Genomic DNA, 25,957 nt, shown 5'->3' with positions numbered 1-25,957 from the left:
ACGGACGGACGGACAGACGGACGGACATGGCTAGATCGACATAAAATTTCACGACGATCAAGAATATATATACTTTATGGGGTCTCAGACGAATATTTCGATTAGTTACAAACAGAATGACGAAATTAGTATACCCCCCATCTTATGGTGGAGGGTATAAAAAATCAGATTCAATAATGAAAAATATCCAAACCCCATATCAAGATCAGATCCCAAAAGTAACCATAAAGGAAGTTCTTACTGAAATTAAAAACATCAAGAAAAATAAGTCCCCAGGATTTGATTTGATAAATGCAGAAATACTTAAGCAACTCCCCTTAAAAGCACTCTTAGGCAAGCGAACAAAAATGTTTAATTATGCTAAGATTGTTGAAGTTGTAATGATTCCAAAACTTGGTAAGGATCCTAATGAAGCCAGCTCTTACAGGTTTATAACATTACTACCATTAATTGGTAAATTATTTGAGAAAATAATTTGTAAAAGATTAAATTCAATTATTTCCAATAAAATTTTAATTCCGAGCCACCAATTTGGATTCCACAAAGGCCACTCTACCACGGAGCTAATACACTACATTGAAGGATCTTTGAAAATAGATAGATATGTTCAGCAGTATTTCTGGACATATCCCGGCCGACACGGGATAAGTATGAGCACCACACAAGCTGGAACTATGAGCTTCGACTTGTGTGGTGTCCATAGTTACCACGGGAAGCTTAGCGGAACGCTACCGGGCGCGTCCACATGGTGGAAAGCTCCGTTTTTATGCGGAGTAGCTGCAAATGCGGTGGGGGCGCTAGGCCAGTAACCCGCCCCCAGAAATCTATGAGAACTACCATGAGAAACAAAGGAATAGTAAAAACGGACCCCCCCAACGTTGCCGACCCACGCATACGAAAAAAGGATCATGATTTGCGGATCTGACACTGCACGGAAGCTGGAAATTTAAAAGCTGCAAACACAACAGATGGCAGCGGCTTACTCCAATCAACTGACCCAACTGCTTGATGAAAGCACTCCTTGTTCCGATGATATAATGGCACAGTGGCAAACTATTGCCCACTCCATGGAAAATGCCGCGAAATCCGTAGTCGGGTACAGGAAGCCTCCTCCAAGAAACTCATGGTACGACCAAGAGTGTTGAGATGCTACTGAAGAATGCGGCATATAGAGCAACCTTGCAATCAGTAGCAACGTGTCAGATGAAAGAGAGGTATCGAGAGAAAAGAAAAGAGGAGAAACGTCTATTCCGCAGAAAGAAAAAGGAAATGGAAAGACGTGAGTGTGAGCGAATTGAGATGTACAGTAATCAGAATTAAGTCCGGAAATTCTACCAAAGAATTAAATATCAAACCGATGGCTTTATTGCAGGCACATCCTCCTGCAGAGACAAAGAAGGAAATCTGGTAACTAACACAGATAACATGCTGAGGATATGGAAAGAACATTTTACCCAACTGCTAGTGTCCGATGATGGCGGCGAAGAGGATACCGCCGTCAGAATGAGGTCCAGGTAGCAGTGACCCGACTAAAGAACAAAAAGACAGCAGGAGCCGACGGGTTACCCGCTGAACTATTTAAGACCGGAGGCGATACGCTGATTAGGCGTATGCATTAGCTTAGAAGATCGCATACCCGATGATTGGAACCTCAGCAGACTATGTCCCGTACACAAGAAAGGAGATAAGACGGAATGTGCCAACTACAGAGGAATAAGTCTCTTCCACATCGCATACAAGATACTCTCGAGCGTACTGTGTAAAGTTTAAAACCTAAAGTCAATGAGATAATATTTTGATGTAAAGATCTTAAGATCGACGAGAGACTCTGATGAACAGTTGTATCTTCAGTATGACCTTGACACTCTTTACAAATGGTGCAACCAGAACTTCATGGAACTTAATATTTCCAAATGCAAACGTATATCATTTTCAAAAATAACCTCTCCTAAAACTATCTACTTTTTGTCTTCCAATCAACTTAAAGTAGTCTGTAGCTTTAAAGACCTTGGATTGCTTCTAGACCAATGCTTAAATTTCCGTCAAGAAATCTCAATGGTTGTAAACGAAGCACGTGGTGCTCTTGGCTTCATGAAATGCTGGAGTAAAGAACTTAATGATTTCTCTGTGACGAAAAACTTATATACTTCTCTAGTCAGAAGTAATCTCGAGTACGGTTCAGTGGTATGGGATCCGTAATACAATATTCATTCTGATTTGATAGTATCGGTTCAAAAACAATTTCTTTAATTTTGTCTCCATCGAATTGGGTGGGACAGAAGTTCATTACCTTCATATGAGCACCGGTTAAATCTTATAAAGCTTCCCACATTAAAAAGTCGTAGAACCATGCTATACATTACTTTTTTGACTAAATTAATTCACGGTCAAATAGATTCTTGCTTTCTTTTGAGTCGAATTTTCTTTAACATTTCTATCAGACCTACCCGACACTTTGATCTTTTAAAAATTTTTTATTATACAACCAATTATGCCAATAATGATCCTTTTCGAAACCTATGATACCAATTTAGGCATCTGAAATATATTATATTGGGTTGCCCAAAAAGTAATTGTCGGTAATAAAGTAGTAATATAGTCGGCGTTGACAAATTTTTTCAACGGCTTGTGACTCTGTAATTGCATTCTTTCTCCTGTCAGTTATCAGCTGTTACTTTTAGCTTGCTTTAGAAAAAAAGTGCGCAAAATTTTGTTTACATTTGTTTGTTTGGCGTCAATTTTAATATGGGTACCACATGTATTGAAAGAAATATATTTAACAAACCGAATCAACGCTTGTGATATGCACCTTAAACGCAATGAATTCGATCCGTTTTTAAAACGAATCATAACTGGAGATGAAAAATGGATTGTTTACAACAACGTTAGTCCAAAACGATCATGGTCCAAGCATGGTGAACCAGCTCAAACCACTTCAAAGGCTGATATCCACCAAAAGAAGGTTATGCTGTCTGTTTGGTGGGATTGGAAGGGTGTGGTATATTTTGAGCTGCTTCCAAGGAACCAAACGATTAATTCGGATGTTTACTGTCAACAATTGGATAAATTGAATACAGCCATCAAGGAGAAGCGACCAGAATTGGTCAATCATAAAGGTGTCATATTCCACCAGGACAATGCTAGACCGCACACATCTTTGGTCACTCGCCAAAAACTGAGTGAGCTTGGCTGGTAACTTTTGATGCATCCACATATAGCCCTGACCTTGCACCATCAGACTACCAATTATTTCGATCTTTGCAGAACTCCTTAAATGGTAAAACTTTCGGCAATGATGAGGCTATAAAATCGCAATTGGTTCAGTTTTTTGCAGATAAAGGCCAGAAGTTCTATGAGCGTGGAATACTAAATTTGCCAGGAAGATGGCAAAAGGTTATCGAACAAAATGACAATTATATATTTGATTAAAGTTCATTCTAAGTTTTATTAAAAATGCATTTACTTTCTTTTAAAAAATCCGCAATTACTTTTTAGGCAACCCAATATAATATAATTCAATAGATCAATCAGACATTAAAAATAATTTGAAAAGCAAAATTATATTATTAAAAAAATAATAATTGGTCCCTATCAATGCGGCTTTAGACCTGGTAAATCCACCCTGGACCAGATATTCACACTGCGTCAAATCCTGGAAAAGACCCGAGAAGGACAAATCAACACCTACCATCTCTTTGTTGTCTACAAAGCCGCTTTCGATACTCCTTTACGTTCAAAGGTATTTCAATCCATGCCTGAGTACGGTATCCCTGCAAAATTAAGAAGTCTCCGCAGGATGACACGTGCTGATAGAATAGGAAAGAATCTCTCCGAACCATTCAATACCAAACGATTTTCAGACAAGGAGACAGCCTATCGTGTGATAGGCCACAGTGGGGCATTTTATCGCCACTCCTATGGGTGACCACCATAAATGACCTATTACGGATGCTGACTGAGGAGGGATTTGAACCCGTCTGCTACGCAGACGATGGTATAATACTTCTAAGGGGTAAGGATCCGAACGAGCTATGCAGAAGGGCTCTGACTGGGCTAGGCCCAGAGGTCTCAATGTTAACCCAGAAAAAACTGAAATATGCCAATTCATGAGGAAGACGAGGGTGGGACAATTTAACACACCACGTGTCCTCAATAAGACGATTTCGATATCTGACAAGGTCAAATACTCAGGTGTTATCTTGGACAGGAAACTGAATTAGAAGTGTCACATTCAGAAGCGTACTGAGAAGGTTCACAGATGTTGGGCACTATGTAGACCGGCCGTAAGCTCCAAATGTGGCCTGAATCCGAGGATAGTCCTTTGGCTCTACAGGAACGTGATTAGACCAATACTTACATACGCCTCAGTAGTTTGGTGGACTGCTATGGATAAGTGTAACATAAGGACCATACAACAGGTTCAGAAAAACATACCCACGCCCACTAGGGCACTGGAGACTATTCTAGATCCTACCCATTGACATACAGATTAGTGTGAGGCAGCCACTGCGGCTATGAGACTTAAGGCGATGGGAGAACGGATTGAGGATGGGAGCAGCTCATACCATCGCGGTATAATCGAGGCGACGATAGGAAAGCTGGAAGGAAGGGAAGTAGTTTCCGATCGGATACCTGAGATGAACCTTGAAGTTGAGTGCGAGGCACTGCTGCCATCGGCACAGTCTTGGATTGACGGAACCCTAGTATTGCCATCCGGAAGATCATGTTACACGGATGGATCAAAGCTAGAGGACAGAGTGGGCCTGCGGGCTTACATTGAGAACCCAGGGACTGAGATCTGTTTTAGACTGTCTGACCATAATACGGTACTGCAGGCGGAGATCCGGGCGATCACGGAATGCGTGAAGTGGTGTGGTGCTAACGCGAGGACGCCGAGTGAGAAAATCTTTACACACAGTAAAATTGCCCTAAGGGCAGTACAACCAGGACGGCAAGGTCACGAACAGTCTTGCAGTGTAAGAAGGAGATTAACGTCTTCTCTGAAGATGGCAAAATCCCCATCGTTTTTGTGATGGGCCATAACGGAGTAAGGTGAAATGAAAGATCAGACGATTTTGGCGGTGAAGGCCAGAGTACTGCCGTCAATAGACTTGGTTTACCTGAAGCCTTTCGGGTCGACGCAGTCCTAGTTAAGGGTGTGGGTGACGAATGCGCATGTAACATTTTGGAACAGCGAAACGGTTGATAGGACGGCGAAAATCCTATGGGGGCAATCCAGATCGTGAGAAGACGAGGCTATTATTGAAAGGAAGCAAGAAGGTGCTCAGTATAGCTATTGGTATCATAACGCGACACATACGAGCTTCCTTACGTAAAATCGATGCAGCAAGTGATAGCATGTGTAGGGCATGTGGGGAAGATGATGAGACGTTGGAGCATATTTTTTCTCATTGCCCGACTTTCGCGTCTAACAGATACCGGTACTTAGGTGGAGACACAATACCAGGCATGATCCAACTTAGGGAAGTATTATTGAAAACAATTAAGGATTTTGTAAGTAGCACGGAATTCCTTACTTAAAATTTGTTTTTAGAGGTTACTTTATAGTTTTTAGAGCGCACAACAAGCCGATTACTGGCTTAGGTGTATGTCCATAGTGGCATGGGGCGGATTAATATCTGCACCCTCTTTTCAACCTAACCTAACCTTTGAGATGACAAAATATGCTCTGCGTATAGATTTTTTCTTCCCAGAAATCGATAACTTTTTGACAAATTACGATCGTAAGCTATGATCCAATTTGTACTTACGGAACGGAATTAATCTTCGAACAAAAACTCGCTCGATAGCGGATGCGAGAAATAGGCCCCAGCAATTGATTCTCTTGCTATCTTGTTAACAATAAAAACCCTGCGATTTTCTGGGTACGAATCAAACAAACGTCTTGGGCATATTATTGACAAATGTCAAAACATAATAAGCTCATTTGTAGTAAAATAGATGAAAAAATTAAAGAGAGTGAAAAGAGAATAGTATAATCTTTTGAAACGAAATTTGATGCTATACAGCGGTCAAAAAAAGTATTCATCATTCAATGTTTTTTTTTTTAATAAGTCTACAAAAGACAATTGGAATAAAAACATATTAAACTAATGATGCAGTAGTGCTTGTGTGATATATATGTACACAATTTCATTGTTTTTAAAGAAAAAAATAGTATTTATTGGAACAAAAAGGGCCATTTTACAGCTGAACACAAAAAATTAAACAAAAAAAGTATTCATCATTGCAAAAAAACAAAAAAATAAATAACATAATTTAAAAAAATTAATACTTTGTTATTCGACCACCGCGTCTTATAACTTCTTTTAAACGGTTTGACATCGATTGGACTAATTTAGCGGTTATATTTTGGTCTATATTAGTCCATTCCTCCATTATCACCTGTTGCATTTGACTCTTGCTCGAAAAATTGCGCGTTCTCAATTTGCGTTCGAGATGTTCCCAAAGATGTTCAATTGGGTTCAAGTCGGGACTTTGAGGAGGAGTTTTAATGACTTTGGGGCAGTTATACAGCATCCACATCTTGGTATTTAAAGCAGAATGTTTGGGGTCATTATCTTGATAATATTGAAAGTTATTACCAAGCCCAAGTTTTACAGCGCTATCTTTTAAATTCCTCTTTAAAATGTCAATGTAATACTTATGATCCATTACTCCATTAATAATTTCAAGATTTCCCGCTCCTGAAGCCGCCATACACCCCCAAACCATTAAACCACCTCCACCATGTTTTACAGTAGCAACTGTGTTTCGTTCTTCAAGCTCTGTATTTGGTTTTCTGTACACTATGACCTTTCCATCGCACCCAAAAAGATTAAACTTGCTCTCGTCTGCAAAAATTACTGTTTTCCAAAATGATTCGGGCTGTTTTACATACATTTTTGCGAAGTTTAGCCTTTTCACTCGGTTTATTTTATTTATAAAGGGCTTCTTACGTGCAGTTCTTCCTCTGTAACTATGCCTTTTGAGTGTATTTCGAATTGTTTGTGTAGTAACTTCCTTCCCTAAATATTCCATAGTGTTTTTACGAAGAATGGTCGCATTTGTCTTCGGAGTTTTCTGAACTTGCCGCACTAGCCAACGCACATCTCCAACTGAAAGTGCTTTTGGTCGACCAGATCTTGGTTTATTGTCAACAGTTTTCGTTTCTGTCCACTTTCTGATGATGGATTGTATAGTAGATCGAGGTCTATTTAATATTTCACTGATAGTTTTTTGAGTTAAACCATTCCTGTGGTGTTTTATTATCAAAACTTTTACCTCATCAGAAACCTCGTTTTGCTTACGACCCATTTTGACAAAAACTATATTTTCAATGAAATTACATATTTGCTGTCAAGGGCAAAGCCTCCTTTACTAAATAAAACAGAAAAGGGGGATTCCCAAATAATATTTGAATTTGACTTTGATGATAGCACATCAATGATGAATACTTTTTTTGTTCTGTTTTTGGTGTTATTATATAAAATTGCATTTTTTGCGCTAATTAAATTTATTTTTTGAATTTATTTTAAAACATATTACGAAAAATAAACTATTGCATAAAACTGCATTATTTGTTTACTTTAAATTTTCATCAGTTACCCAAAATAAGTGAATTTATTATCAATTTTGCTAATGATGAATACTTTTTTTGACCGCTGTACATAGAGAAATATATGGATTTACAAAAAGATTATTATAATGCTTAAAAATGAACTGTACCAAATGAAATTAGCAATGGAGAAATGCTTTAGTTACTTCGGACCTACTCATAAACGGAATTCCATTCGTTGAAACTGAAAATCTGCCTTAAATATTCTATAACATATGTAACACCATTATTGCTAGTAAACCAAAACTGAAATCGATTCAGCGCCTTGAAATCTCACGGCAAACAAAAAATTTAAATAAGTTTTTAACTTTGCGTTATTTTAAGGAGCCTTTAAAACTAAAAAAAAAAATACCCCGTTCTTTGTTAACGAAAATCTGACCTCCGTTTTAACAAGGCGTGGACTAGTGAACTTAGATGTATATGATTGTGGTCGTCCCTGTCAAATTTCATCCATCACCGACCTGTGTAATATACAAGCTTATACAGGACACATTTTAGATACTAATCAGGATATTAATTGTATTTTCGTTATTGACCAACTTTTTATGTTATTTAATAGAAGGTTTTTACGGGCTTTATGGTCATGTTTTTGTTATGAATAAAACTAATTTAATTCATTATTTTTCCCCAACGTTTCGTCAGTTTATTTTCGACTTCTTCAGGGGTTTTTATTTTGAATTTCTATTGGAGAACAAAGTAGGCTATGAAAATTACAATTTCCTATGACTTCATGATTAATCTTTTTACTTACAGTTAGTTCATTTTTCTTTCACTTATATTTATAAAAAACGGGTGCAGTCCGCACACATTTTGTATAAATAATAAATAAATAATTAATTAATTTTCAAAAAAACCTTTATCTAGTATCACAGAACGTATTTTCACTTTAAGCTATTGCAACCGAGTATTGTAGTTTGATGTTGTCTTTGTCCTCTTTGGTGTTGATTGACATTTGTATTGTATTCTCTCTTGAATCCGTAGGCTTTCCAATGTATACCGATTGTTTTCAATCCTCTCTTTGTCCAGTATTTTTATGTTCTTCAAATCCGCAGTGTGTTTACTTTCGTTAATGTGCTGTGCTGTATTTTCCTTGTCTTATATCTGCTTCGTGTTCGCTCAATCGTACACCTAATCTTCTTTTTGTTGTTCCCACATAAACTCTGTTGCATTTTTCTTTTTCGTTGCCCTTGCAAGTTATTTCGTAAACAACGTTGTTTTCTTTGAGTTTGTCTCTTTTTATTGCTCTTCTCGCAAATATTGTTTGTAATGTTTCGTTAGACTTGTATGCAATTGCCGTGTTTGTTGTTGTTATCATTTGTTCAAGAGTTCTGTTTTCCGTCAGTTTAGGAATAAATGGTACTCTGAGATAATTTAACCTTTGTCTTTCTGGTTGTGGATAACTCAATATCCAGCCTACTCCTTTCGAATATATATTTTATAGTGTCTGTTGGGAAATTATTCTTTTTTAATATAGCTTTTAGTATTATCTTATTTTCTTTGTGGAATTTGTTATCGCTTGTATCAAATATCTTCTTTGCAAGATTTGTGGCAGTATTAATTTTCATTTTGAATGGTTGTGTCGAATTAAAATTAATTATTCTCCCGGATGATGTAGGTTTTGCATACCAATTTGTTATTATTTTTCTATTTTCAATACCCAAAAAGGGTATTGCACTTTCTGGTTCTTTTTCCAGCGTGAACTTGAAATTGTTGTGATATAAATTGAGGTGTTTAAGTATTATTTCCATTCGATTCCTTTTAACTATGGCAAAAATATCGTCCACGTATTTGTCCATAGTCCTAAGTTCCTCTATCACATCGTCAAGAAGTTTGTCAAGTATTATATTGGCAATAATAGGTGACAAGGGATTTCCCGCATGGCACTTTCATCGAGGAAGCTATTGATCTAAGAGGAATTCCGACTTTGTGTATTTTGGGAAGTCCGTATAACTCCGGTGCTTCTGCTGCAATGCTTGTTAGTTTTATCATCTCGAACTTGGTTATATTTCCATTTTTAAACAGTTCAGTGACTAAATGTTTCAAAAAGCTAATTAATCTTTTAAAACTTGCTGTATTAGTTTGTCTTATCTTATACTATGTCCGGTTCAAGGATGTTTTGAGCAAACGACTCCTCCTTTCTCCGACTTTCCCTTTATATGGGTTCAAATAAAGACGCACCGTGCAAATTGGTCTGCCTATTGTGAACGGATAGATATCTTCAATGATAACAAAGTGTCCGTAGCCGCCACATGACCAAATAGAAAGCTCCCTTAGCCTCACATCAGTGGTCGTAGCAATTTATCCAGCCACAATATCCAAAAGCATTAGATGGTTAGTCCAAGGTATCATTGTCAGCACAACAAGTGCTTTTGAATATCGTGATGGCATGTAAGCAGTTGTTGTCCTATGCAGCCTTCGAAATACATGCTGAAATTGTCCAACGAGAGGAGCGGGAGGAGTACTCCCTCATGCGTCTTGGCTATTGATGAGCGATGTGAGATCGGTCTATACGACTCTCCCTTGCTCGTGCTCTTTCCATGTTTCAGTTGCGGGATCAGACTGCCCATCTTCCAAACATCGGGTATTATAATAGTGTTCAGATAGGCTGAGGACAGTTGTAAGGTAATCGACTCCAGGCAGATCCAGATTCTTCAGCATCAGTGTAGAGATTCTGTCTGGAACTAGTGCCTTGCGCGACTTGGCGCTACGGATGACATTCGTAGCTTCGTGCACGGTTGTTGTTGTTTTAGCAGTGTATTTTACACTGAAAGACTCCATCGGTTCATTGCGGTACGTAGAACCGGCTGCCATGGGATTGCACTGTAATTTTTGATGGCTATCCAGCGGCACGGAGATCACGGATATACGAATGGCTCCCCTTCTAGCCTTTTCACTCTCGGGTGAATAAATTGATGTTTATCTAAGGAAAATACCTCAAAGTATCGCCAGCATTACTTATTTAAAAAATTGTTTTCCAAACAAGCAAATAAAAATCCAGCCAAAACAAAAATCAGCTGTTTTTCTGCAAATTTTTACTGGATATCGTTCGCGTACTTTTGTTTGGAATTTTTTTCAAGAGAGTTAATTGGCTCTTGCTCTCCTGCAAATTTTTACTGGAAAAGTACGCGAACAGACCTAAACTAAGTGAGAATCCTCTTAATAGGTGCGTCACATTCAATAACATCGCAATATATGTTTTTGCGATAAGACGATACTATATATGAGATTTTCCAAGCAGATATTTGGGCTTTCACTGGAGAATCTACTTGTTTTTATATCAATAACGATGCTTCATAGGATATTCAACAAACAAGCTTCCGAGTATCTTATATCTCGACTAACTTTCTTCAACTCGAACTGGACCGTACTGTTCGCATTTGGAACCAATTACCAACTTATTTCTATTCAAAACAACAGCAACACACGGCAGTTTAAATTATTATTGCATGCTCATTTAAATTCAAATTATCTAATCTATTTTTACATTTTTTAGTTGTGGTTTCACTAAGTTTAATTTTTGTTATTGTTATTGTATGTATTTACCAATTGTAATCCTATACTGTTATATAAGATTTTATCTTTTGTATTGGTTATAATAACAAATAAATAAAAAATAAATAAATAAATACAAAAAATTAATTTCGTGATTTTGGGTGCTATAAGCCAAAATTAGCGGGTTGACTAATTGAAATATAAATATTCTTATATATACACATATGATGGTATAGGAACACAGTGAGCCGTGAAAGAAAAAATTGACAAATTTTAAGCTCTCAAAATTTTACAGCAAATGTCAAACTTATAGGTGTTGATAATTAGTTAGAAAAATTAGAAAAATCAAATTAATTAAACGTCTATGTGAGTCTGATGGCAGACTGCCTCTTAAACCTAACCTACCCTTGTTTTAATTACTATTAATGGATATATCTACTCGTGAATATTAAATATCGTAAGCAAATCAGCTTCAAATCTTCGGACCAGCTTTTTGGGGTCGTATCTGTACGGATCTTGATACTCTGCAAATGCAAATTTGACAATGAACATTCTATTAAGGAATAGGGGCAAACTTCTCACATTTCAATGAGTTCTGTTCGATTCAACTTTAAGCTCAATAATAAGGGGCCTCCTTTTTATAGCCGAGTCCGAACAGGCAGTGCGACACCTCTTTGTGAAGAAGTTTTTACATGGCTGCCATACCAAATGGTACAGTACCTTCCAAATGTCGCCATCATTAGAAGTGGATAAACACCGTACTCTGCGTTCCAAATTTCAGCCAATTTTTAAGCTGTTCAATTAGACGCAAATTTTACAAAGAGTGGCCACATTTTTGAGCCCCGAACATAAATTAAAAGATTTATAATATCAACTGTAGAATTGCTCTCACTTTGTCGCTTGATGCTAAAAATACAATTGTGATCAAAGCTAAAAAGAGAACTCATTTAGGCGCCATAGACCGAGTTCTGTTTCCTCTTGCTGGTCATAGAAGGAATACGTCAGGTGGTACGGTTTTAGTGCGAGATTGTCGAGTGTAAATTTTTTCTCGGATAGTAAACGGCACTTAGGACCATAACAACCAAGACGGTGAGGTCTAGAATAGTCCAGAGTGCAAGGTCGCAATTGACGCCTTCTTTGAGCATGACGTTATCGTAATATTTTATAAAATCTTACAAGAATTTTCCTTTAACTCGTAACAGGTCATTATTTTTGGAAAAAAAAAAATTTTAAGTCACGCAAGCATAGCTACGATAGTGTTATCCATTAGACGGTTGATGATCTGCATCTCTTTCTAGTGAAGCGACAGATCTAGAGCCCGGGACTAGGCTTAGAATTGACTCCAAAGACCCAACAGCTCTAGTGGTGGTATCAGGCATGTTGTCTGCTACTGAAACCTCGACTGGTGGAACGGCTGCTCTAGGCTCCACCAGCCGACAAACGATTGGTCAGCAGAAGCTCAAAAACTCACATCCGCTAAATGAGACATGTTCTGAAAGAAATGAGAACCTATAGTGAAAATCCTATATAAGTAATTGCTGGTAACCTTCAGTTTGTCAGCATGTTTTCCGATTAGACAGTGGCCTGTTATGACGGACACAATGACTGAGACATCTAGCCAATGACAGCAAAGCGGTAGACTTCTTCGAATCTAGATTAGGCCACATAGTCCTGAAAACTTAGCTTACATATCGCTAGAGGCATACCCACAGATTCCCGAATCCTTGGAATGTGTAGAATAGTTCCTAGTCTCGCATGCTCGTCCGCTTTACAATTCCCTGGGATATCTTTGTGGATCGGCACCCAGAATAGGTGAATTTTGAACTGTTCAGTCATCTCGTTGAGAGATCTGCGACAGTCGAGGGCGGTTTTTGTGTTCAAAATACATTATCCAGGGATATAATGGCTGCCTGGCTGTCTGATAAGATATTTATGCTAATCGTCGTAATGACATTTTATCTTAGCCATTCCACCACTTCCTTAATTATAAGGATCCGGTAAATAATATGAGGCAGAACAATAAATCATCTGATACAGTCATCATGGTAAACCTTACGTGCCCATTTGATAAAAAATTTATACTGAAGAATATAGCCATGTTTAGAAAAACTAATAAAACCATTCTATGTGAATGAAAATTTAACCAATCAAAACTATAAGATTTTTCAAAATGCGTTGATGTTAAAGAATCAGAAGCATCTTGATTCGGTTTTTACTCTACGTGGATTGGTTCATGTCAAATGCTCTAAAACGGACTCTCCAATTCTGATAGGGGATCTTGATCAACCAAAGCATCTTTTTCGTGCAAATGCTGAACAAGATGATAAGATAACATTGCAATGGATGAGTAACAGCAAAAACGATGAACTGATATTTTTATACACCTTTTTATTTAAAATGTTTTATTGCATACTAGCCGAACCGGGCGCTCCGCTTCGCCTTCTTTAACTCTCTTATATCTTTTTAGGGTGGGGACACTTCGCCCTGAATGCGAATATCGAATTCGTGCCATTGTAATCTATGATGCTGAACGAGTTCGAACGGACAAAGCGGTGATTATCCCCTCTTAACGCTGGCGACATTTGCGAGGAACAATGCCATGCATGGCCATTTAAAAAATTTTCCCCAAAGAGGTGTCGTACTGCGGGACGCCGTTCGGACTCGGCTATAAAAAATGCCCCTCATCATTGAGATTAAACTTGAATCGGAAAGCACTCATTGATGTGTGATAATTTGCCCCTTCTCGGTTTATGGTGGTAATGTTTTCCTTAGGGTAATGTTCTCATTAGGAGAGGGATGGCACCTCAGACATTTCAACTCAAATATGGATATCAAATTCGCGCTGCACTTACAAATCCCTTTAATTTGAGCCCCATATTGCCATGGCCCATAAATATGAACTGTTAGGAGCTTGTTTTGGAGCTGGGCGGCCACCCACACTTTGCACTGAAAATAGATATCAAATTTGTTCTTTATTCCCAATGAAAATTAAGTTCAGTTTAGGAGGTGCTTTAGGGCGTACCCCAAAACACTTGGCTCCAAAATTGGATATCAAATTCGTTTTCTACTCTTAAATACCATTCATTTGAGTCTCATATTGTCATAATGGATCAAATAACCCATTTGACGTATCTTTAGGAGGAAAAAGCACCACCTAGTCTTGAACGCAAATTTTATTGTCATATTCCTAATACCTTTCATTTGAGTCCCATAGCCATGGTCGGCTAATATGCCCATTTGTGGGTGGGCGACCTTCCATTACTTGGACCTAATGTTTTACGCCATATTTATAATCTACTGCCTAATACTTTTCATTTGAGTCCCATATTGACATGAACTTTGAATATATCTGTTTAGAGGAGTCTTGGGGTTGGGGAGCCCGCTGGGTTCTTGGACCCAAATTTTAATACCATATTCGATTTCTGGTCTCCAATACTTTTCATTTGATACCCTTATTGTGCCCATCGGACCATTTTCGGATATGGGTGGCGTTTTTAGGGTAAGGGGGAGGGTCGGCCTCCATCCGATATCTATAAATTATGTAAGTAAGTAAAGTAAGTAAGTAAGTAAAAAGACAAACGTACACAATCTATGAAAATTTTAAGAAAATCGATTCAGAAAAGTATCATAATGGGTCTAATGGCGTTTTTGAGGGGTGGCGTGACCCCCTATTCTTCAATGTGATTTTGTATGCCAGATTCGAAATATACTCCAGAATACCTTTTATTTGAGCCCCATATTGAAATGAACGTCCAATATGTCTGTAAGGGGGAGATTTTGGGTTGGGGCGGCCCGATGGGTACTTACTCGAATTTTAATACCATATTCGTATTCTACTCTTCAATACCTTCCATTTGATACCTATATAGTCCAGAACGCTCTGCTTTTGATTTTGGGTTGTGTTTTTGGCATTAGGGGGAGGATCCGTCCCCCTTCCGATACCGAAAAATTATATAGCCTATGTTTCCTTCCAGACCACCCAACACAATACACGAAAATTTTGAGAAAATCGGTTCTGCCGCCTCCCGTAATTCAGGAGCCATGGACGACCCGGAACAAAGTCTTTGGACTAACCCATATCAACTACCATTTATTCTATGCTACACTGGTACTCGGCCGAGGACCTGCGTTATTTGTCATAGAAATTTGTATTATATATTTTTCCCAGAGTTGTCAACGTCGGATGCAACAGTGGTGAGACAGCAAGACGGTGGTGCATACCTGGCATCACTTTATCTGCCTTTCGACTCTCCGACACCGCCACCCACGTCGGAGCTGCAACGGCTGGTGAGGGAAGAAAAACAGACAGGAAACAAGGTACTAATAGGGTGCGATGCGAACTCTCACCACATTTCGTGGGGTAGCACCAACACTAATAAGAGGGGTCAAGCCCTGGCAGAGTTCTTGAATACTAACGACCTAGTAAAACTTAATATTGGTAACACCGCTACCTTTGTTAACAGGATTAGGGAGGAGGTATTAGATGTGACGATATATTAAGAAAATCTGATCAATGAGGTTCAGGATTGGAGGGTCTCCATGGAACACACTTTCTCTGACCATCGCTACATTAGGTTTAGAATAGCACGGCCAGCGCCGAATCCGACAAGCTTCCGGGATAAGTTGAAAACCAACTGGACAAAATTCGGAAGGCTACTTAGAAGAAGACTTGGGCAAGATAATTTAGATTGCCCACGCATAGAAGACATTGACGAAAATGTCAACAGGATTACGACTGCACGGGTGAGATCCTTCGAAGATAGTTGTCCTCTTCGGGAAAGGAAATCAGACCAAGAAAAACCCTGGATGACCGGGGAGATTCGCAATATTGGGAAAGAGGTCCGCAGATTTTTAACAGAGCACGTCGTAAAAAAGCGAAAGTTTATTGGGATGTGTATTACACACGACTCAAGGAATACAATAAGATTACCAGAGCGGCAAAACGTGCCTCCTGGAAGCTTTTCTTCGAACAGGTCGATAGCTTTAATGACGCCGCCAAAATAAAAAAGTTTCTCTCAAAAACCCATGTCAAAATTGAAACTTTTGCAGACGACATGGGAATGAGAGCAGAGACAACGGAGGACATGTTGAGGCTTATGATGAAAACCAATTTTTCACAGGATACGAATGGACCGACGGAGACACCGGAATCTTCGAATAATGACGTTGATCGAAGGTTTATAATTACGGAAATTATGGTGAAGTAATCCTGGAGGAGCTACAAACCCTTTAAGTCACCCGGTCCTGATAGAATATTTCCGGCGTTACTACAGAAAGAGGCAGACTATCTGGCGCCTCGTCTGCCCAAAATTTTCACAGCATGCATAGGACTTTCATATACTCCGAAAGCCTGGCAGGTGGCAAGGTTGGTGTTTATACCCAAGCCCGGCAAGGCAAGTTATGCGACACCAAAGGCCTACAGACCCATAAGCCTTACATCCTTTCTACTCAAAAACATTGAAAGTATTGTGGACATCATTGTAAAGAGTACGAAATCCAGCGAAATGCTCAAATAAAAACAGCATGGCTATGTCAAGGGAAGGTCGGTGGAGACTGCCCTGCACGAGGTTGTGCATAAAATAGAAGAATCCTTCGATGCCAAAACGTACACACGGTATGCGGTATACATTGACATCGAGGGGGCTTTTAACAATGTGCGGACCGACACACTGATCCAATCCTTAAAACAGTACCGGGTGGACCCGGTCCTTAAAAACTGGATAAAACATATGCTAAAGAACAGGTGGATAAATTGTGTGTCCCATGGCATAAATATAAAGGAGAAAGTGGTACAAAGCACGCCACAGAGGGGCATTTTATCGACACTCCTTTTATTGACCACCATAAATGACCAATTACGGATGTTATAATACTTCTAAGGAGTAAGGATCCGAACGAGCTATGCAGAAGGGCCGAAAGGGTCTGACTGGGTTAGACCCAGAGGTCTCAATGTTAAACCAGAGAAGACTGAAATATGCTTGTTCACGACGAAGACGAAGGTGGGCGAATTTAACACAGCACGTTTCCTCAATAAGACGATTTCGATATCTGATAAGGTCAAATAGTTAGGTGTGATCTTGGACAGGAAACTGAATTGGAAGTGTCACATTCAGAAGCGATGAGGACCACGCCCATTAGGGCACTGGAGACTATTCTAGATATCCGACCCATTGATATACAGATTAAGTGTGAGACATCCACTACGGCTATAAGACTTAAGGCGATTGGAGAATGGATTGAGGATGGGAGCAGCTCATACCATCGCAGTATAATCGAGGCGACGATAGGAAACCTGGAAGGAAGGGGAGGGGTTTCCGATCGGTTACCTGAGATGAACGTTGAAGTCGAGTGCGACGCACTGCTGCCATCGGCACAGTCTTGGATTGATGGAACCCTAGTATTGCCATCTGGAAGATCATGTTACACGGATGGATCAAAGCTAGAGGACAGAGTGGGCCTGGGGATTAATATTGAAAACCCAGGGACTGAGATTTGTTTTAGACTGTCTGACCATAATGCGGTCCTCCAGGCGGAGATTCGGGCGATCACGGAATGCGTGAAGTGGTGTGGTGCTAACGCGAGGACGTCGAGTGTGAACATCTTTACCGACAGTATAATTGCCATAAGGGCAATAACCACCAGGACGGTAAGGTCACAGTCTTGCGGTGTAAGAAGCCATCTGGAAGATCAAATTCAGTATTTATTTGTAAAAACAATTCGATTTTGTAGTATTTTCACTGTTATAGTTAAATAAGCTTTAACATTTAATTTTTTTCCAACCAGAGTAAATACATGTGAGCAACATCACTAACACTAACAAACACCCATTTACAATTAGAAGTTTTACGATCGCGTTTATTTTGCGTAAGAAAATGACTTTTTGCACAGCGACTGTGGTTGTGCTCTCAATGGGCGTCCCGAAATGTCAATTTTCCCTAAATGAAACAAAAAGTTATGACGAAACGAACACATTTAAATCTTAAATCGCACAATACTTAAATCGCTATCTCAAAGCAAAATAGAGTATATACTAAATAGTTGAGGTATCCACACTTTATAGTACTAAAGTTTTTTTTAGTTTTATTGTGTTTATCGTCCACGCAATAATGTTGAATATACTGATATGTTAGAGAACATAAAACCTGTTTCCTTGATCTACAATGATATTGTCATTACTGATGATTTCAATAGAAATATCCTGGTTGAAAATACCCTTACAAATTCCATGAAATCACTTGGACTCTTTTTGACTAACAAAACTGTTCCTACACATTTCACAAGCACATCTTCAAATCTTCTCGATCTGTTTTTCGTGAGTCAAAAGTCTAAGGTATTGTTATATTATCAGTTATCTGCTACTGGAAACTTTTTAAAACTCCCTTCTTATATAGTCAATTCAAATCTGCCAGGAAGACTGCTTCAAAACAAATCAACACGGCAAAAGCGACCTATTTTCAAAACAAATTTCAAACTGCTGTAGACACGAAATGCAAATGGAGGGAAATTCGTAACATTGGAATCGGAAATAGAAATGAACATCTAAATAATTCGCATGTTGACTTGAATGAGCTTAATGAACGTTTCGTTAATATTGAACCTGTGGAACCAATTTCGGACATATATGAACAGCTATGCACTCCATCCATTTACTTTCCGCTGTGTAGATGGGAATGAGGTTTTCGAAAGCATTCACAAAATTAAATCAAATACTATGGGATTTAATGAAAATGATCCAAGCTTTCTGAGGCTATTACTACCTGACTTAGTACCCTACATAACTTACATTTTCAACTCTATATTGACTAAATCGATTTTTCCTGCTAAGTGGAAAATTGCAAAGATTTTACCTATTCCTAAAGCAAATAGAGAGTACCGCCCCATAGCTATACTACCTTTCTTGTCTGAAGCTTAAGAATGCATTATGTCTGATCAAATTAGTAAATTGATCAGACATATAATGAGAATGACTAATTTACTATCTGACAGACAATCTGGATACCGGAAGAAAAGAAGCTGCTGCACCTCTCTGTTAGATGTTGGTGAAAACCTTCGTCAAAACATGGATGATAAAATGTTGTCGTTCTTACTTCTTTTGGACCACAATAAGGCATTTGATACCGTTAATCATTATATTCTGGTTCAGCCATCTCTTTGAGAGATCTGCGACAGTCGAGGGCGGTTTTTGTGTTCAGAAATACGTTCTTCAGGGATTTAGTGGCTGCCAGGCTGTCTGAGAGGATATTTATGGCAATCGTTGTAATAACATTATATCTTAGCCATTCCACCACTTCCTTAATTGCAAGGGTCTCTGCTTGATACACACTGCAGTGGTCGGGGACCTTTTCGATATGACCTGTTCTATATCATAAGAGTACACCCCATAGCCCATCTGGTCGTTTAGTTTGGAACCAAGTCTATGTAACTTCTGCTACCAGGGATATCGTAGTTCCAATCGGTTCTATAAGGAATAGAAGTACTGTAATTTTTTATCAAAAAGCTATTCAGGTAGGGTGTAATCCACACTGCCTGGAAATCGGATATTGTATCAAATATAACACAGTGTCCGTGGCCGCCACATGACCAATGAGAAAGCTCCCTTAACAAGTGGTCGCTGCAATTTGGGTAGGCACAATGTCCATAGGCATAAGATGTAGCATCAATTTCAGTGCATCAGATGGTGTCGCCCTCAGTGCTGTTGAACATAGAGCTTCCTGAAGTATATCTCTTGACAGCGAGAGAACCCTCTTTGTAGCCGACTAGGTCGTGAAGGGCTGTTTCAGTGGATTTGCCTTTGCTATATGCATGCTGCTGCCGCGACAGGCTATCTCCAGGGATCTTTGCCCTAAGGTATGTTTCTATCAACCCCTCAAGAGTCATCAGCATAAAGGATGACAGACTAATAGGACAAACATCTTTCGTATTCGTATGGTAGGGTTTTCCTGCATTCGGAATTAAAACGACCTTCGTGCCCCTCCATCCCACAGGTATATATGACATTCTGATATAAACAGATTATATCTCCATGAGACAGGGTACCGGTCTATCAGACACAGCTTGTAATTCAACCGGTGATACATCATCAGGGTCTGGTGACTTGGAGGAGTCGAAACTTCTTATCGCCCAAAGGACTTTCGGCTCAGACACAATTTCCCTAAAAGCTTCCGACGAATGCATACCAGTGACAAACTCTTCTGGAGCCACGTTGTACGTTGGAGAATTTCCCGGGAAATGTGTATGTGTTTCCTCACTAGACATTTTCCATACATTCTTTGCCTTCTGAATATACCCCACCGTAATAGTTCTCGAGGACAGAATCTTCCTTAGACTAGAGGCCTCAGATGTATACTCCACGGAGCTGCAGAATTCTACCCAGGATTTGTTCTGAGCCTTTCTTAGCTCGTCCTTATATTTTCTTAGCTCAGCCTTTTAGATGTCCCAATCGTGTGGTGCTCTTGTGGCTTTTGCTCTGTTGCAGAGTTTCCTGCAGTCCTTCCTAGGTCAACCAGCTCTGGGGTACACCAAGGCATTCGCTGTTTGCCCCAAGCGAGACCACTATGTCTATATCCTCCGTAGTTTCCACTACTTTTTCTGGTCTAGAAGGAAAAGACGTGCCGAATTTGTGCTAAAATTTATCCTAATCCACCTTTCTTCTGTTTAGCCGAGGGACCACTACTGCAGTATTTTCTCCAAGGCTGAAACTAGTATAACGATGATCAGAGAAGCTGTGGTCATCCAACACTTGTCAGTCGCATATTATTCCATTTATATCTTCCGATGCAAAAGTAATATCTAGTACCTCCTGTCTGTTCCTGGTAATAAAGGTCGTTTTATCCCCTTTATTACAAATCACCAGATTGCAACTTATAATACATACAATAAGCAGCTCATCCCTTTCGTTGACATCCGAACTTCCCCATATCTGGTGATGTGGATCACTTCCTACAATGAGGCTTTTCTTCCTTATAGAAGCAGCTTCAACCAGCGACTTAAGGTTTGAAGGCGGTATCTCTGAATCGTGTGCTATATATAGGGAAGCCAGCCAGTAATGAGACTTGTTTATTTCGAGGTTGGCTACTACTAAATCTTCGGTGCTTACCGATTAAAGCAGAAAAACATTTTGACTACTCTTTGCAAGAATACAGACTCCGTGCCTCCCATTCCCCGTACCCTCGAGAAGTTTAAATCCCGGAATTCTTAGTCCACGAACCATTCTTCCACACACCCATGGTTTTTGGATAAAAACCACGTCAAAAACCCCTGCCATCAGGAGGACCTTTAGTGCCGCCGAAGCGGCCTTACATTAGTGCAGATTTATCTGTAGAAACCGGGCCATAGTCAGAATTCAGAACTTCTACTACTGTTGTGTTAGCCTCGTCTTCTGACTCCACCGGGAGTTCATCCTCGCAAAATTCGTTAGAACTTGTCATGATGAGCTTCCGTACGCATTCAGGGGCAGGTGAGAAAGCGGTGGAACCGCTCTTCCTCAGGACACTGCTGCTGTCGAAATACTTTTTGAGTTCCGTGCTTCCCGGCTGGCTCACACTTTGAGCCCAGTCCAACTTTGTGACCCACCCATAGAGGGCTTGTCGGGTCCCGTTTCGATGCCATCCCCTCCTGTCTAGATAATGGCAGGGGGATTTTCAGTCTCCTGCAACCCGCCAGACTTTAGCGATGTGGTCGGTAGGTCCTCAGGCAAGTGTTCATCAACAACTGCTGGGTCGTAACCTGATTACCTAACCCCACCGCTTCTATAGACCTTCACTTTCAACTTGTTGAATCCGTAGGATACAAACCCTTCAGACTTGTTGAGGACAGCCGGAGACTTTAGTACGAATACTGCATGTCTCCGGTCACCATGGGCCTCATCTAATCTACCAATCTTCCAGTCGGTGGTTGAAAGATTGGGATTACATTCCCTTAGTCTTCAACGTATCGATTCAGGATCTGAGGGAATCCTTGGTATCCAAGCATGCGCCATTGGTCGGGAAGGAATATCTTCCTTTTTGACTAAATCTAGTGCTGCACCTGGTGGCTAGTGCCAGATGTCACCTACCTTTTTTAGCGCACATGTACCAGCCTGCATCTTCACAAACTGGAGGATACCCAGAAAATTCCGCAAGGACATCGGAGTATACTGATGACAGTCCATTGACGATCCCACTTCAATTATTCCTAGGTATACAGCCCTGTTCTTCTCCCTTGTCGACAACTGGAATCATCAAACTGTCCCAGCGACATTACAAAAGGTTCTTGGACCCATCTTACTGTTGTTCGCCCCAGTTCTTTAAGGCATGGGATACCCTTCAGGTGGCAGCAGACTTTTGGCTGACTGTGGTGCAGTTTCCGAATCTAGATGTGTAATCTTTGGGGTAGCCTGTGCAGCGAATCCCCGAGGCCAATTTAGGGAGTCTCTCTCCCTATTAGTGAGAGTCTTAGGATCATTCATACCAAGCCTCTCAATAAACTTGAGAGCGATACGTTTTCTATTATTCCAACCTCTTAGAGAGCTTGTTGGTTTTGCCGGGGAGGCCGATGACCTAGGCAAATTATAGGCATAATAAGAAATAAGGTGTCTTCGTCAAAAGCCCCTGCTGACCAGTCGTCTGTCGGCTAATGGAGCCTGGAGCAGCCGCTCCACCAGTCGAGGTTTCTGTAGCAGACAACATGCTACGGCCTGATACCACCACCGCAGCTATTTATCAAAGCCTACTCCCGGGCTCTAGATCTGCCGCTCCACTGGAAACAGACGCAGATTATCATACCTCTATCGCAGCTATCCTTGAGTGACTTAACTTTTTTTTTTGCCCCAAAAAACCACATGCGTGACATGTGGTTTCATTAAGACGGTTCCACATGCCACACAGCACGCGTAACAATGGACTTATTGAGAAGTGAGTTCGGTGAAATTTTGATTTCACTTTCGGAACCGGTCAATTGGCCGCCTAGATCGTGCGATTTTACGCCTTTAGACTATTTTTTTTTTTTTATTTTTAAGCCCGCTGCAATTGACGCATTGGAAGACAACATTGAAGGATGGACCGTTTCAAGCGCAGGCACGGTCAACATTTGCATGAAATAATCTTCAAACATTTAATTATATGGACCGTACTATCGATTCAAATAAAGATTTCATGCGTATTCTGAATTTTATTGGTTTTTTTGAAAAACTTTCCTAAAGCTCTTAAAAAATTACCCTTTACATATGTGTGGGATATTATTTCACTTATTTTATTACCAATATAGCAATAAGCCGTCAAGAAATTAAGGACACAATGAAAATGGTGTTTTAGTACATTTTAATATATATTTTGCATTGCGAAAAAATCCTTGCTCGAAGTATGTTGATATATTGTTTCATGAATATATTTGTTTATATGTAATACTAGCCGATCCGGGCCCGCTCCGCTGTGCCTTCTTTCACTTTATATGGAAGAAAAGTTTCCTTGGAATATTTATTTTCGACAATTAGAGCTTTTAGTGAAATACCATGCTACGAAAATTGTATATCGCTTGACTAACAGTTTAACAATATAAGTACCTTTATCTGAATCTCATATGATCTTTATTGGTCTACAATTTAAATTTGGATGTAAGGTGTACTCCATTCTTAAAATACTTTATTTCAGCCCGATATTGTCATGATATCCGTTTTAGGGGTGTTTTCGGGGGTGAGGTTGTCCCCCAGGCACTTAGCCCTAAAAAATATCAGCATCGTGCTCTTCTTTCAAATACCATTTATTTTAACCCCATATTGCCATTGGTTTAGTGGAGTTTACACGAGGCGTCCCCCAAACACATAGCCACAAAATAGGTTATCAAATTTGTTTTCTAATCTCAAATACGTTTCATTTGATTACATTTCATTACATTCAACATTAACTGAAATCATGGGGTGTCTCTAAGCAACAGGTAGTTTTAAATCATTCTCGGAGCTGCTTCATAAATGGGTGTATGAATATAAAAATTCGATATATTCGACTATTTTAAGGAAACAGGTAGAGGCTTTTTTAGTAAGAGGGCTTCTACCAACCACACTTGGAAATAATCTCAAAAATCTAATCTACCAATCTTCCAGTCGGTGGTTGAAAGATTGAGATTACATTCCCTTAGTCTTCCAAGTATCGATTCAGTATCTGAGGGAATCCTTGGTATCCAAGCATGCGCCATTGGTCGGGAAGGAATATCTTCCTTCTTGACTAAATCTAGTTCTGCACCTGGTGCCTAGTGCCAGATGTCATGTACCTTTTTTAGCGCACAACGATACATTTCAACTGAGCCTGGATCCCCGAAGACAATTAGTCTTATCGGCCTATGTACCAGCTTGCATCGTCACAAACTGGAGGAGACCCAGGAAATTCCGCAATGACATCGACTATTCCACTCCAATTATTCCTAGGTATACAGCCCTGTTCTTCTCTTTTGTCGACAACTGGAATCATCAAACTGTCCCTAGCGACATTAGAAAAGGTTCTTGGACCCATCTTACTGTTGTTCGCCCTAGTTCTTTAAGGCATGGGATGCCCTTCAGATGACCGCTGCCTTTTGGCTGACTGCGGTGCGGTTTCCGACTCCAGACGTTTAGTGTTTGAGTCTTTGGAGTCCATTCTAAGCCTACTCCTGGGCTCTAAATCTGCCGCTCCACTGGAAACAGACGAAGGTTATCAACCACCTAATGGATACCTCTACCGCAGCTATCCTTGACTTAAATTTTTCTTCCAAAAAATAAAGACCTATTACGAGTTACAGGAAAATTCTTGCGGAGTAAAATAACAATATGCCCGGTCACTTAAGGTCACTTAATTTTATCGGGTCCACATGGAAATGCATTGCAGGAAATTCTGACCATAACGATTTTTCATTTATTGAGCAAAAGATAAGCGATGTTCTAGCAAGTAATAATTGTAAGATGAACTAATCAATGTACAATATGCCATTCATTGGGCAAAATTTAGAGATGTAAATTCCTTTACCTTATCAAACACAGACATAAAAATTGTAAAATAAATTTCGACAAAGATTCGATATCATTTATTAATCTAGAAGAGGCCTTCGAGGTCAAAATAGCATCCAACAACAACTGTTATTTATTTATTATAATATTATATCCACAACTGCAAATGATTCTTGTTATAAAATTCTAGTAAGACCAATTATAATCTATGCCCTCGGGAGTTGTACCGAGAGTATCCCAAATACCATACTTCTAATGGTGTTACGAGGACGATCGTCACTATGAGGGAAAGAGTTAACACAAAAAATTTTTGCGGGGATGTCAATTTAGTGGCAACCAAAACAACTGAAATGCTGACTCGAAGAACACTGGACAATGTTACCCAATAGCAGACAGCCAGCAGGTCAGAGCCACCAGCATTGTTAGGTATCGACGGGAAAGGTCTACGCCAGTCCAACACAGTAATACTGGAAAAGCAGTAAACATTTCGAAATAGTAATGCAACACCGCAAACCAACAATTGACAAACATCAGCAGCAGCAAGCTTAGGTCTTAAGATATTTTGTAAATAGCTTTTAGTTCTTATCCAGAATTCAAATAAAGATGCAGCAATAATCCTAATTTGCATGACTGCTGGCCATTTTCCAATTAATGGATGGCTCTATGTTCGTTTTTCACAGTTGGAAGCACATGTTTTTCGAGATTACTTTTTCCGGGATAGATAGATCTTTCGCTCCGCAGGAAACAGACGCAGATAATCAATCGTCTAGTGGATAATACTATCGTAAATATTCTTGTGTTGAGTTCAACAGATGCAGAGATATTCTTGCGAATTAACACAATGTCATCCCTCTCCAATTTTTACTTTGTGTAAGGTCACCCTTCTTTAGGATTGT

The 25,957-nt window shown here is 39.6% G+C and overlaps 1 protein-coding gene across 2 annotated transcripts in view; it reads left to right on the top strand.

Moving 5' to 3' along the window:
- Positions 1-25,957, top strand: part of LOC106088828 (uncharacterized) — a 109,506-nt gene that overhangs the window by 20,139 nt on the left and 63,410 nt on the right. Inside the window, exon 1 of one of the 2 annotated variants that reach the window (XM_059364318.1) lies at positions 11,453-11,476. The exons of the other annotated variant lie outside the window; for it this stretch is intronic. The gene's annotated coding sequence lies outside the window, so the exon portion shown is untranslated. Of the gene's footprint in view, positions 1-11,452; positions 11,477-25,957 lie in introns of those variants that run through there. 2 annotated transcript variants of the gene reach the window in all.

This window comes from Stomoxys calcitrans, chromosome 3, assembly GCF_963082655.1.
Source record: "Stomoxys calcitrans chromosome 3, idStoCalc2.1, whole genome shotgun sequence".
Taxonomy (NCBI): domain Eukaryota; kingdom Metazoa; phylum Arthropoda; class Insecta; order Diptera; family Muscidae; genus Stomoxys; species Stomoxys calcitrans.
The sequence above is the reverse complement of the archived record's forward strand: the minus strand, read 5'-3'. Positions and strand labels throughout refer to the sequence as shown.